The 11,789-nt window shown below is 53.7% G+C and overlaps 1 protein-coding gene across 4 annotated transcripts in view; it reads right to left on the bottom strand.

Moving 5' to 3' along the window:
* Window positions 1–9,917, bottom strand: part of B3GAT1 (beta-1,3-glucuronyltransferase 1) — a 34,649-nt gene extending 24,732 nt beyond the window's left edge. For all 4 annotated transcript variants that reach the window (XM_088066894.1, XM_088066893.1, XM_088066891.1 and 1 more), the window contains exon 1: window positions 9,379–9,917. The gene's annotated coding sequence lies outside the window, so the exon portion shown is untranslated. The remainder of the gene's footprint in view (window positions 1–9,378) is intronic.
* Between the last annotated feature and the right edge of the window lie 1,872 nt (window positions 9,918–11,789).

The following is an 11,789-nucleotide window of genomic DNA, read 5'->3' on the forward strand; positions in this document are numbered from 1 at the left end:
GCCTGAGAAATGGAAACAAAAGGGAGTTGGGGGCAGCAAACTTGGGGGAAATTCCTTCATTCCCTGCAGCTGGAATTGGGAGATGAACCCCCAATGTGCAAATGGACCAAACTTAGAAAAGTGTCAAAACCTGTGACCTGTGGGGGCTTTGTCTGCCCTAAATGTACCTGAAGGCCCTTCAATAAATAGAACTGCTTTTTATTCTCTGAATTTTGTCTGGCTTCTGTTTTAGGTGGCCCCAAAAAGGCATCAAAACAGAAGCCAGAGACAGAATGAAGCTGACAGTTTCACAACTCATAACTCAGAGAGCACCAGGTTGTCACAGGGAGAAAGGCACCCCCAAGTGCTGTCCCCCTGCCAGCATCACTCCCCAGCCCCTGTCTTTCCCAGGAGCATCCTCAGCCCTTGGAAAAGCTTGTCCTGCTTGGCCAAGCATCATCCTGCTTCCAAATCGTCCCTGTGGTGTCAGCAGCAGGGAGCTCTGATCTACAGCTTCAGCACACACCCCTCATCTGAGCCAGCCAGAGCTGCAGACGTGCCTGAGGGACACCCAGGCTCCCCTGCAGGCTTTAACTTGCAAGGTGAGGTGCCAGATGAGCCCTTGGGGAGCTCTGAGGAACTGGAGGGGTTTGTAAGGGCTGATCTAAGAATATTGTAATCACGCAGTAATTATGGCACATCTCAAATCAGGCAGGCAAATCACAGCGTTATTATTCCGACTGTCACCAACCTTGCCTGGCAGAGATCAGGCTGTGCCCTGCCCAAGGAGGGAGCAGGGCTAAGGGAACATCCACAGAGCTCCACCACACTCCCTTCAGGCCTGCACAGCCCACACCACACCAGCCTGGCAGCTTCTTCCTTCCTAGGACCACATCTGTACTTCCCTCAGCTGCAGCCCAAGGTACCACACTTAATTAGTCAGCTTGATTTTACCTTGTTGGTTTTTTTTTTAATTAAACAACTGTCTTCAAGCACAAGAACAGCCCTTGTGATTTGATTGGAACTGTCAGTCTTTCAAATGTCATTCCTGTAGATGACTAATCTTTAAAAACATGAGTTACTAAACTCATTGACTCAGTTGATAATGAGCCAGAGCAGAAATGATGGTTGAGACAGAGAGGGAGGAACCAGAGCTGCATGGGCTCTGAAAGTGCTGCATGGGGCCACTCTGCAGCCTGAGGGACTGGGCTTTACTGGGAAATGCCGGATGCAGGCTATGGAAATGGGGATGTGGCACATCAGTGAGGACATCTGGGCACTCCTGGTCCTCCCAGTCGCTGTCATGCTGACAAAAAATGGATTTTCTGTCTCAGCCTCTATGGGCTTGCTGGTTCTCAGCACAGAGCGAAGCCATTGCTGCCTTTGGAACCAGATTCCCTGGACTCCCTGATCCTCTCCTTTCCCATGTCCACCCAGTGCAGCACAGCTTTGGGAAGCACCCCAAGCTTTACAAGCTGAAAGTGTCCCACGGCATGAGCAGCAGAGGGGCTTGTGCTGATCCCATCCCAAATGTGGACTCTTCCCCACTCTCTGTCCCCAGCCTGAGAGCCCCCACTGTGCCAGGATAACTCAGGCTCTCAGGTGAGTTATCAGCTCTGAGCCTCTTGCCTTCTGAGCCTTCTGCAACAAGACAAAAAGGGCTGCCAGGCAAGGCAGGAACAGTGCTGGCAGCACTTTCAAAAGACAAACGGGTGGAAGGAAGGGTGTGCACGTGTGGGGTGACAGCTTCAGGGGATTGTAACAAATCCCTTGCCACCAGCAGCTTCACAGCTGTCAGATTTCCCAAAGCTCAGGTTCCCCTGCTCCCCTTCCACACGTGTCTGCTACTGCAAAACCCCCAAAACATTCAGCAGCAGCAGATTTATGGTGTGCAGCCTTTCCCTGAGCACAGCACCTGACAGGAATTCCTGAATCCTCCCAGTGCCACAGCCACTTACTCCTCCACAAAGGGCAGAATTTGGCAGCTCCCCCTCCTCCCCTCCTTTGGGCTTTATTTATAGAAAGGCACCTTTTATTGCCGTTTTTCCTCTTTCCTGAGGCCAGCCTGCCAGGCTGGAGCCAGAGACAGTATCTACACCTGCAGGATCCAGCCAGATCCAGCCAGATCCCCCTTGCTGCCAGGGGATTGATCTCAGGGTGGTTTTATTCACAGTCATGCCTGCCAGGCCCCTTCTCAGTGCTCCTCTCTGAACTCTGCCTGCTTGCACTTGGGAGAATTTCAGAGTTAAAGGAACTGATAACTTAGAGTAGCTAACTCCCAGGGAGATGGGGCTTCAAACTGGGCCACCCAAGAGTGAGCAGAGCTCTCACCACGCTGCTCCCCAGTCTCAGACAGAGTTGTCCTTTCCCACACAGATTCCAACCCATCTTTTCAATACTCCCCCATTTCAGCACTTGCAATTTTTTGTCCCCTGCTAAAAATCCTGTCAGGAACGATGCTCCTCGAGCTGACAAACTGAAGGAAACACTTCCAAAGCCTCACAGAAGGTCATTCCAGGAGCTGCACTCTCTGGGAAGATGAATACGTCCGAGTCATGCCTGGAGAATGTGACACTATTATAAGAAAGACACTGGAAGAATTATTCATCAGCAGTGACTTCTGTGGCTCCAATCTCCATAACCAGCTGCTGTTCATCCAAGTGGATCACAGCCCATGTGAACAAACCCTTGGCTGTCCCTACAAGCCCACATCACACAGCCAGAGCAGCCTCTCCTGGAGCTCTGCATCTCTGCAGCTTCCATGGGAGCCAGGGATGGCAGGAGGGAATATTCCTGCACCTCCGAGGCTGTAGGGAGCAGGCAGACAGAGAGGGCCATAAAGTGGCTGGCAGCCTTTCAAAGGTGGCAGGCTTGTGCCAGATTATCCTTCTCTCTCTCCCAAATTAGAAGCAGAACGTGCCACTAGAAAGTCAGGTGAAAGCTGTCTCTCCAGGAAGAGAGAGGCTGCCTCTCAAAGCATCTGAGCACAGCCAGTGCCTCCCAAAAATCCCCCCAGCTCTCAGGTCCTGCCTCTGGGCTGTCCCAAACCTGCCCTGGAAGGTTGTCCTGGGTTGCTGACCCTCAGCATAAACTGTGCTGGGATTTATTCACATTGCCTGTGATTTAAACATGGTTCTCCAGCCACAGGAAGCCCCTCTTGGAGGCAGGGAAATGGCATCATGACAAATATTCACCTTCCCCAGCCCCAGAGCCCAAGCTGGGTGCTGCTGTATTGCACTGACATATCTTTTTATATAAATACACACTTGTATACTCCTGCTGACCACAGGAGACACAAAAAGACCAGCCTGACTCAGTCACACATCTACATTATCCAAACATCACCTGTGCCAGTTTTCCAGCCCCCAGCAGCTCCCAGGACTGCCTCCCTCCCTGTGCCTCCCTCCCTCCTTCAGACACCCAGCCCCCTCGCAGCTCTGCCTCTCAGCAAGCATCACGTGCATCTATTATTCAGGAGAAATATCAAGTTATTCATGAGCCAAAATAGGCTCCAGGTACTGCACCCAGCCTGACAAAACCCCGTGTTAGCTGCTCCGTTCCCAGCCTGAGCTCAGGGGGAGCAGAGTGGGTCTGCCCTGGCTTGGATCCCTCCCCAGGGACTGATGGCTTTGCTGTGTGAGGGGCAGGAGGAACAGCCCTGCCAGCCTCATCATCTGTCCCATGTCCCTGGTTAATGGGCACAGCTCAGCGTCCCTCACCTCCTGCTCACCCCACAAACCCCAGCCTTCCCCTTGGGCTGGAGTGACACAGGACACAGGGTTTAACCACAGACCAGGGAGACATCCAGCCACAGCTCCACCAGCCAGCTCCTGCCTCCCTCCTGCCCTCCAGCCTGACTCCTGATGTGGTGGTGAGGATCCAGCCCCGCTCTGGGCTCCTGGACCCAGTGAAACCCGGTGGATGGTTTCTCTCAGCATTGCCCCTCAGCCACACACGCAGGAAATGCTCCCAGGAGTGCTGCTCCGTGCTGATGGCACAGCCTGGGCAGGAGAGCAGGAGCAGGATAGAACAGGCAGGCTCCATGTGTGTCTCACCACACTGTGAGCACCCACAGCCCTCCTAAAAAGAGCAAAACACTCCAGTGCAGACCACAAAAAAAAAGCCCTAAATCCTACACTGGAGCACCCAGAAATGCTGCAGCACTGATGTGCTGCTGCTGTGCAAGGAAGGCCTTGGGAAAATGATTCCACAGGACTGTAGGGTGGCTTTTTTTATTTGTATTCTTTTGGTTTTTTTGAAATGGATGGGTGAGGCTGACATAAGGTGAAGCTGGAAAAATCTCACTTGGATGCACTGGTCCCAGCACAGTTCTAGGTTTACCTCCTGTGCCACAGTCTGTGGGGTTCAGATGGAAAAACCCTAAGAGATCAGCCAGCCTGTGGGGCCAGGGCAGTGCCACCCCCCAGCCTTTGCTCATTCCCTAAAAAGAAGAACTCCCCCAGGGCCATTTCCCAGTGAGAACAGTCCTGGCCCTCACAGAGCCACCTCAGTGAGGAGAAATTCATTGGGACACCTTTCCTCTTCAGCTGTAGGAGCTGCTGAACAGATGGAAAACACAAAGGCTGAAATCCAGGGAGTTCAGCCAGAACTCCAAGGTGGAATCTTATAGCCAGGACCAAGGGGAGGTGACCCAGGCACCCACCCCAGTGTCACATTGGCACTCACACACACTCAAACAGCTCACACTGGAGCATCCCAGCCCTTGCTTGGTGCCACCAGGACAAGAGTCTGGACTATGCAAACTCCAGCTTATCCAGAGTGAGATCCCTGTCCCCCTGATAGCCACAGGAATGCTGCTTTTTATTCACCAAGAGCCTGAGTGGGCCCCACATCATGCTGGCATTATGTTATGATAATGCTGGAAGTATTATAAATGCTCTGTGTGCCAGACAAATCCTGGAGCAGGCTTCCAAATCCCCTCAAAATCCCCTCTTGCGTCTCTACATTCATCCATTCATGAAATCCAGAGCACAGCCTCAGCATCCATCCTTCTGCTCTGGGGCTCTTTCCAGCTGAATGGAAGCTGAGGCAGGCTCAGGGTATTTCTCCTGGATTGGCTTTTTTTTTTTTTTTGCTTTTTTTTGCCTTTCAGGTGCCAAATCTGCAGAGGAACCTGCAAGGCATTTAGAAATTATGTCCAGCAAGGCAACTGAGCCAATCCCATGGCTCTTTCTCCTGTCAGAGAGTGAAGTGTGTCTCATTCTCCTGCTCCCTGCAGGGCCATAGGAGCAGGGAGATCCCCTCAGCAGAGCTGGCTGTCTTTATTCTTCTTGCAAACAGCAGGGAGGGTTTATTTAGTCTATTTTAGGGGAATTCCTTTACATCAGGTGAGCTTCACCCTGGAAATTCTTATTTTTCTTATTTCCTTATTTCTATTGTTTTTTTTTATAGCTGAACCTACCTGAGGTGACAGCCCAATCTTCAGAACACTAAAGCAAAGGGTTCCTCACCTTTTGGGGGTGAGCAGACTTCTCCCTCTGAGCCACAGCTTTCAATTCCCTCTCCACTGCTCTTCCAGAACAGCACAAAAATCCCTGTACAGAAGCTTAGCTCTTGTCCTGGCTTTAGGAGAACAGCTCAGATCCAGGCAGAAGGGGGATCTCGAGCATTCCCTATTTATTGTGCTGTCACAGCCAGGCATATCGCGTTGTGCTGCCCGTGGCTGGCAGGGAGAGCAGGGCTGGAGGGATTTCAGAGGCACCGCTGCAGCTGGAAATTGTTTCGAGGCTCTGTGGTACCCAGGCAGGGCAGGAACAGAGCGAGAACAACTGCACAGCGCTGTGCAGAGGGGAGGAACTCACTTCCAGCATGGAAAAAATGGGTGTGGAAGTGTGCTCCAAGGTGTTTTCCTGCCCAGGAATAATTCTCTGAGCCTGTGAACAACGTCCTTTGGGAAATGTCACTTGGTACAACCAAAAAACCCACAGAGGGAGAGGGATGAGGGGAGGAGGGCTAAACTGGCTAAATTTTTGGGACAGAGCACTGAGAGAGCAGGATCTGCTCCCCAGCACTGTGAATCCTTTGTCCACTCTCTCACTCCCTGGGGATGTGGCGTTCCCATTCCAACTGGAGGACGGTTCTGCAGTGCCTGACACACCGTGGCACTGGGGGTGCTCCTTGTGTCCCCATCAGGAGATGGATTATGGGCCCCCCAGCCCATGATGTCTGCTCAGCAAATCCCCCAGCAGCCCCTGGAGGTGAATCCAGCCCTGATGCCAACTTGCCAACCCAAACACAAAAAGTCAAGGAATGCAGGAGGAAAAGGGAGAGTCCGTCCTCACCCTTCAGCCCTCGTGCTTGGCACGGGTCACTCCTGCCACCACAGCAGCAAAACACGGGCAGGTGACCGAGTCAGGATCCCCAGAGGCAAAACATGAACAGCCAACACATCACAGAGAAAAAGGACCCACAAAGCAGCCACTGCAGAGGCACCTTCCAAGGACACTGATTCCAGAAGGATCTTTGCCTTGGGGTGGGTTGAAGCCACACCAAACGCTTCTCCAGCTAAACACAACTTACAGCTGCAGCCCACTTAACTTTTCAAGGCAGGAAATGAAGGCCTGCAGGAAAAGCAGAGGGTGAGGAAGCCACAGAGGGCATGGTCACAGAGGAAGATGCTGAGCAAGGCTTGCTGTATCCCCAGAAGTCAGGGATCTTGCTGAAAATCCAGGCAGCCCCTAGCACTGCTCATCCCTGCTGGAGAAAATGCACAGAAATGCAAGAAAGGACCACATCCTCTCCTCCTCTGGATTCAGATCTGTCCACTGGGTTCTGTTGGAGGAACTAAAAATTGCTTTTTTGCACAACTTTTTTTTTTTTTTTTTTTTTTTTGAGCCAGTAGAAATAGAACAAGGGCAAGAGAGAGCAAAATCATCTCAAAAGGCAAGTCTGCAAAAACCACTGAAAAATGAAATGCAATATTTGCCCCGGTGTCCCTTTTAAGACAGCATTTGTCATTTCCCAAGGCTTCTGCTGTGGCAACAGGAGGGGGCTGGAGGAGATTGAAAGAGCAGACACCCTGTTTTGGGTTCAGAAAGCATCATTTTGGCAGGGAGCAGCCAGCCTTGGCCAAGGGGAGAGCATGTGCTCACACTTCAGTCCTGGAAGGTTTCTTGGTGAGCTTAGGCCAGATCCCCCAGAGGGCTGCCAGGAGGATGCAGCAGGGCTGAGGATGCTAAAACCCAACCAGCCCTGCACTCTGGAGGCACTCACAGCTCTCCTTGCCTCAGGGGGTGCATAACTGCAGAGAAACCCCAGAAAGATGCACGGCAGCCAGGCAGGGAAGAGGAAATCCAGCATCCCTGAGCTTGGCTGGGCTCTGGAGATGAAGAGGATGAAGGCACAGACTTGCTGGCCCTGGTGGCACTGAGCCAGCTGTGACACAGACAGGGTGACAGCCCCTGCCAGGGTTGGGGCACTGTGTGCTCACTGAGCCACCCCAATGGTCAGGAAACTTTGGGAAGCCAGGTGGGAAAGCGCTCCCCCTCTCCTCTTGTGGACACTTGCACTGAGGGAGACCCTTGTGGAGGCTCTCTGACTCTTGTGTCCCAGAGAATCAAAATGTGAGGTTTGTGTTCCCTGTTCTGCACCCTGCTGGGTCAGGCAGCTCCCACTGAAGCTGTGGGGGCATTGCTGGGAATCCCACAGCATTTCCCTAGGAATTCCTATGGATGGGTGCAGGAGGGGATTTCTAACCCAGCTGGAATGGGAATGTACTCAGAGCCAACATCATTGATTGCATGTTTCTTCCTCTGCCTTCCCCACACCCATAAATATTCAGACAGGAAAATAAAATTATTGATCAGCTGCCTTCCCATTATAGCAACACCCACTGTCCTGCTGGCTTTGGCCATTTCCAAAGCCCTGACCACAGAATTAACCCTCCTGGGGGAAATACTCTTCCTAGATATTGAATTCCTTCACCAGAACATCTTCTACATTCCTCGAGGCTGGCACAGAAACCAGAGTTTGGAGTTTCACATCTTTTCCCCATCTTTTCCCCAGTGCCTCCATTTTCCTTTCCACACCCTTTCAGTCCCACCTCTGCCAGGTAAACCAAGAAATCCCAGCCCTAAAAACCTTCCATCCAAGTCTTGGTGAATCCATTCTCTGAGGTGGGTGTTCAGGGGCACCAACAATCCAAGTGTGTGCAGAGCAGCGCCAGAGACTCCAGAGTCTCTGCCAGTCCCTCACATTGGGCCACAAACTCCCTAAATGTTCTTGCAGGCTCTTACAGCCACCGAGGCACTCCGGAGCTCAGGATCTGCTCACTCCAGTGAGGACTTCTGGGACACATCATTATTTCAGTAATCAAAGCAAATGCTTCCCAACCCCATGCCAGGAGCCATCAAGAAGCCCCCGAAGGCAAGGGGAGGAGGGGGATGTGGCAGCCAGCACGGAGCAAATGGATGTTGCAGCAGTGAGATCCTGCCCAAGGTAGTGAGGGATGGCCAGGCAAGAGCTCTGCTCGCTGGGAATGACTGGATAGGGGCTCCACAGCTGGAAACATCGGCCTCTCCTCGGGGCTTTCCCAAACAGCTGGGTTAAGACACCTCCCAGCACTGTTTGAAGTTGTGCTTTCTGCTCTGACTGAGAGAAATTTGGAGTTTCACAGTCAGAGACCCAGGAACTGAGTCAAAGAGAGGCCCATCAGGGAGAGAAAAGCATCATTTGTGGGCAGCTTCATCGATCAGCGCTGACTTTCTCCCTCACAATCACTGTTTTTCATCCCCTCCCACTCCCACTCCATAACACAACACAGAGATCCCTCCTCAGATGGCAAAGCTTTGCTCAGCCATCTCCAGTTCCCCCAAAAGACAGCACTTTGGGAAGCTTTTCCCTTTAAGCAGCCTCAAAGTTGGCTCTCAGCACTGCTGGCACGAATGAAAGAGGTTCCAGTTCCCCCTCCTCCTGAATCCCATCCCTTCCGAAGGGAAGGCGAAGGATGACCAAGGGAAGAGAAAAGCAGCCACGGCTGGCCTCTCACCTCCCTGCCCTGATCCTGCAGGGATGCACGGAAGGTGCAGGGCCACTGTGGTCCCCGAGAGCCCGAGGGGAGCCCCGGGGCAGGGGCAGGGCTGGGAGGGCGATGCTGGCAGCTCCTGGAGGCGAGACACGGGCGCATCTCCCCTAAGCCAGGCAGCGTTCCCCGGGGAAAGCAGCTCGGTGTCCTCAGGCAAAGGGGGGCAAAGTGATCCCAGCACTGCAGCCCCCGGGACCCGCTCTGCGTCCTTTCAATGCGCTGCCAGGGCTGGGAAAAATCGCTCCGAGTGTCTCCTGCTTCCTCCCATTCCCTGCCCGCTGCATCCACACACCCTGTGCATAAAGGATCTGTGTCCTGCTCGGCTCAGCCATGCAGCCACAGGAGGCAAGAGTTACCTTATTCCCACAGCCGGAGCCGCCTTCTCTGTCCATCGTGGCCGGGAAGCTGCTCCCATTCATGCTTTAATCCCTGGGAACAGAGGCACGATTCAAAGCGCCTCTTCGCCCATCCGAGCGGGCTCCCCCAGCAGCCTCCGCCTCCTTCTCTCCTCCCTTTTCGCCTCGTTTGTTGCGTCCGGCTTTGTGGTGTTTTTGTTGGGTTTTTTGGGTGGTTTTTCTTTTTTTTTAAAAAATGTTTTCCTTCTTAATCCAGGCGGCAACCACGACGCTGCTTCATCGCATCCCTGTCTGTGTTTCACTCGCAAAGGAACAGCCTCGGAGAGCTCCCCGCTCCTGCTCTGCCTCCGTGCAGCTCCGGCTCGCAGCTCTGCCTTCTGCAGCGTGGCGTTCGGGAAAGAAAGAGACGGGGAGAGGGAGGGAGCGAGCAAACAGGGAGGAGGAGGAGGAGGAGGAGGAGGAGGAGGAGGAGGAGGCCAGCGGGATGCGGGAGGAAGGAGCCAGAGCGTGGCTGCTTTGTATCCAGAGCAGCGCCGACAGCCTCTCCCTGCCAGAGGAGGACCTGCGCTGCTAATGGTCGGGACCAATTTATCCCGCCCAGCCAGGGGCACCGCTCCCTGCGACAGGGAGGAGGAAAAGCCAGGGAAGGCTCCCAGATGGTCCCTTGAGGAATTGGTTCCTGCTCTCCTCACTCTCATCATCACCCACCGAACTGGCGGCCGCGGGCAAGGGGAGCCGCTCCCCCGGTTCACGGGAGAGTGGGGATGGGATGGGGATGAGATGGGGATGAGGATGAGATGGGGAAGAGGATGAGATGGGGATGAGGATGGGGATGAGGATAGGGATGGGGATGAGGATGAGATGGGGATGAGGATGAGATGGGGATGAGGATGAGATGGGGATGAGGATGAGATGGGGATGAGGATGAGATGGGGATGAGGATGAGATGGGGATGAGGATGGGGATGAGGATAGGGATGGGGATGAGGATGAGATGGGGATGAGGATGGGGATGAGGATAGGGATGGGGTTGGGGTGAGGGGGCTCAGCATCGCTCAGAGGAAGCTCAGAAGGGGAACACATGCTGGGTGCCAGGCTCTGCTCCCCTCCAGCCCCCGGGGTGGCAGGCAGAGCTCAGCCCCACTGCCAGAGCCCCAGAGCTCCTCTCTGGCTGTGCCTGCTCCGATGGCTCCCAGCTGAGCCCACCTGGGCTTTGGGAGCAGTGGGCAGCGCTCCTTACATCTCATCCCACTCCCCTTCCATGCAGCACCAGCCTGCCCACAGCCCCGCTCAGCCATCCCCACCCAAACACCAAATACCCCATGTCCCTCCTGGGGGCTGACCAAGGGTCCTGGCACTGGACAAAGGGCAGCAGGAGCGTGATTTCCTGTGGGAAGGAGGGTCTGGATGTGACTAGGCTGTGACATCTGCACCGAGCCCAGCAGGAACACAGGACCCGTGTGTGACCTCTATCCATGCACAGAACCAGAGGGATGCTCTCTTCCTCCTTAGGGACCACTTGGAGGAGGCAGGGCTTGAAGGGCAGGGAGAGCAAAGGTCTTATCTCCTGATCCTGCCCTTTTGCAGCTGACCCAGCAGGGCTGACTCACGCTCAGCAGCACATCTCTCCCAGCTGGCCAAACACCACAGTGAGTGTGGCTCCAAATGCCACAGCTGGGCAGTTTAACCTGAGCCAAAAGTCACTGCTGAGCTTGGGGGCAAGGCACCTTTCATCTGCCCTGAGCTGCTTCCAACCACATCAATCCTCTCCAGGTACCACCATCTCTTCCTGTTCCACAGTGGACGTGCACAGATCCACAGATACTCCCCTGCTGTTCCCTCTCTGTAAGGTTACAGTGCCATGGAAACCTGTAGGTATAGACAGATTTACTTATGTTTTACCAAAAAAGGAAGAACAAAGTAAAAAAACCCAAACATTCTGGTGACTGGGGAAAGCTCGAGTACACAGGGATGTGAGATCCACAGCGTGGAGCAACCTCAGTGATCTTCACCAGGGATTCCCACCATTTTCACTGGACTTTTTGATCCATTCAGCATTCAGACTCCAGTTTTAACTCGTGCATCTCCAGGGGATGCAGAGATTTCTGCTGAGAAGTTTGGAAACCCAAACATTACCCAGAAATGATCAGCCATGGAGGCCCACTGATAAATCCCAGCTGCATCATCAGAGGGACAGGGATTCCCACACTCCTTATTCCTGAAGTGGGGCAAGCTGGAGGACTCCACACCACTGCCTCAGGTGGAAATGAGCTTTGCTGAGCCCAGCAGAGCCTCTGCTGCACAAAGCCAGGGAGATGACGCCTTCAGGCCATGCTGAAACATTGTCCAGGGTGATGCTGGAAGGAAGGAACTTTAAGCAGCCTCTCCCTGCAAGCTGTGGAAGAACAGGAT

Source organism: Pseudopodoces humilis, chromosome 25 (assembly GCF_049639895.1).
Source record: "Pseudopodoces humilis isolate 2021_Gansu_Grassland_sample_001 chromosome 25, ASM4963989v1, whole genome shotgun sequence".
Taxonomy (NCBI): Eukaryota; Metazoa; Chordata; class Aves; order Passeriformes; family Paridae; genus Pseudopodoces; species Pseudopodoces humilis.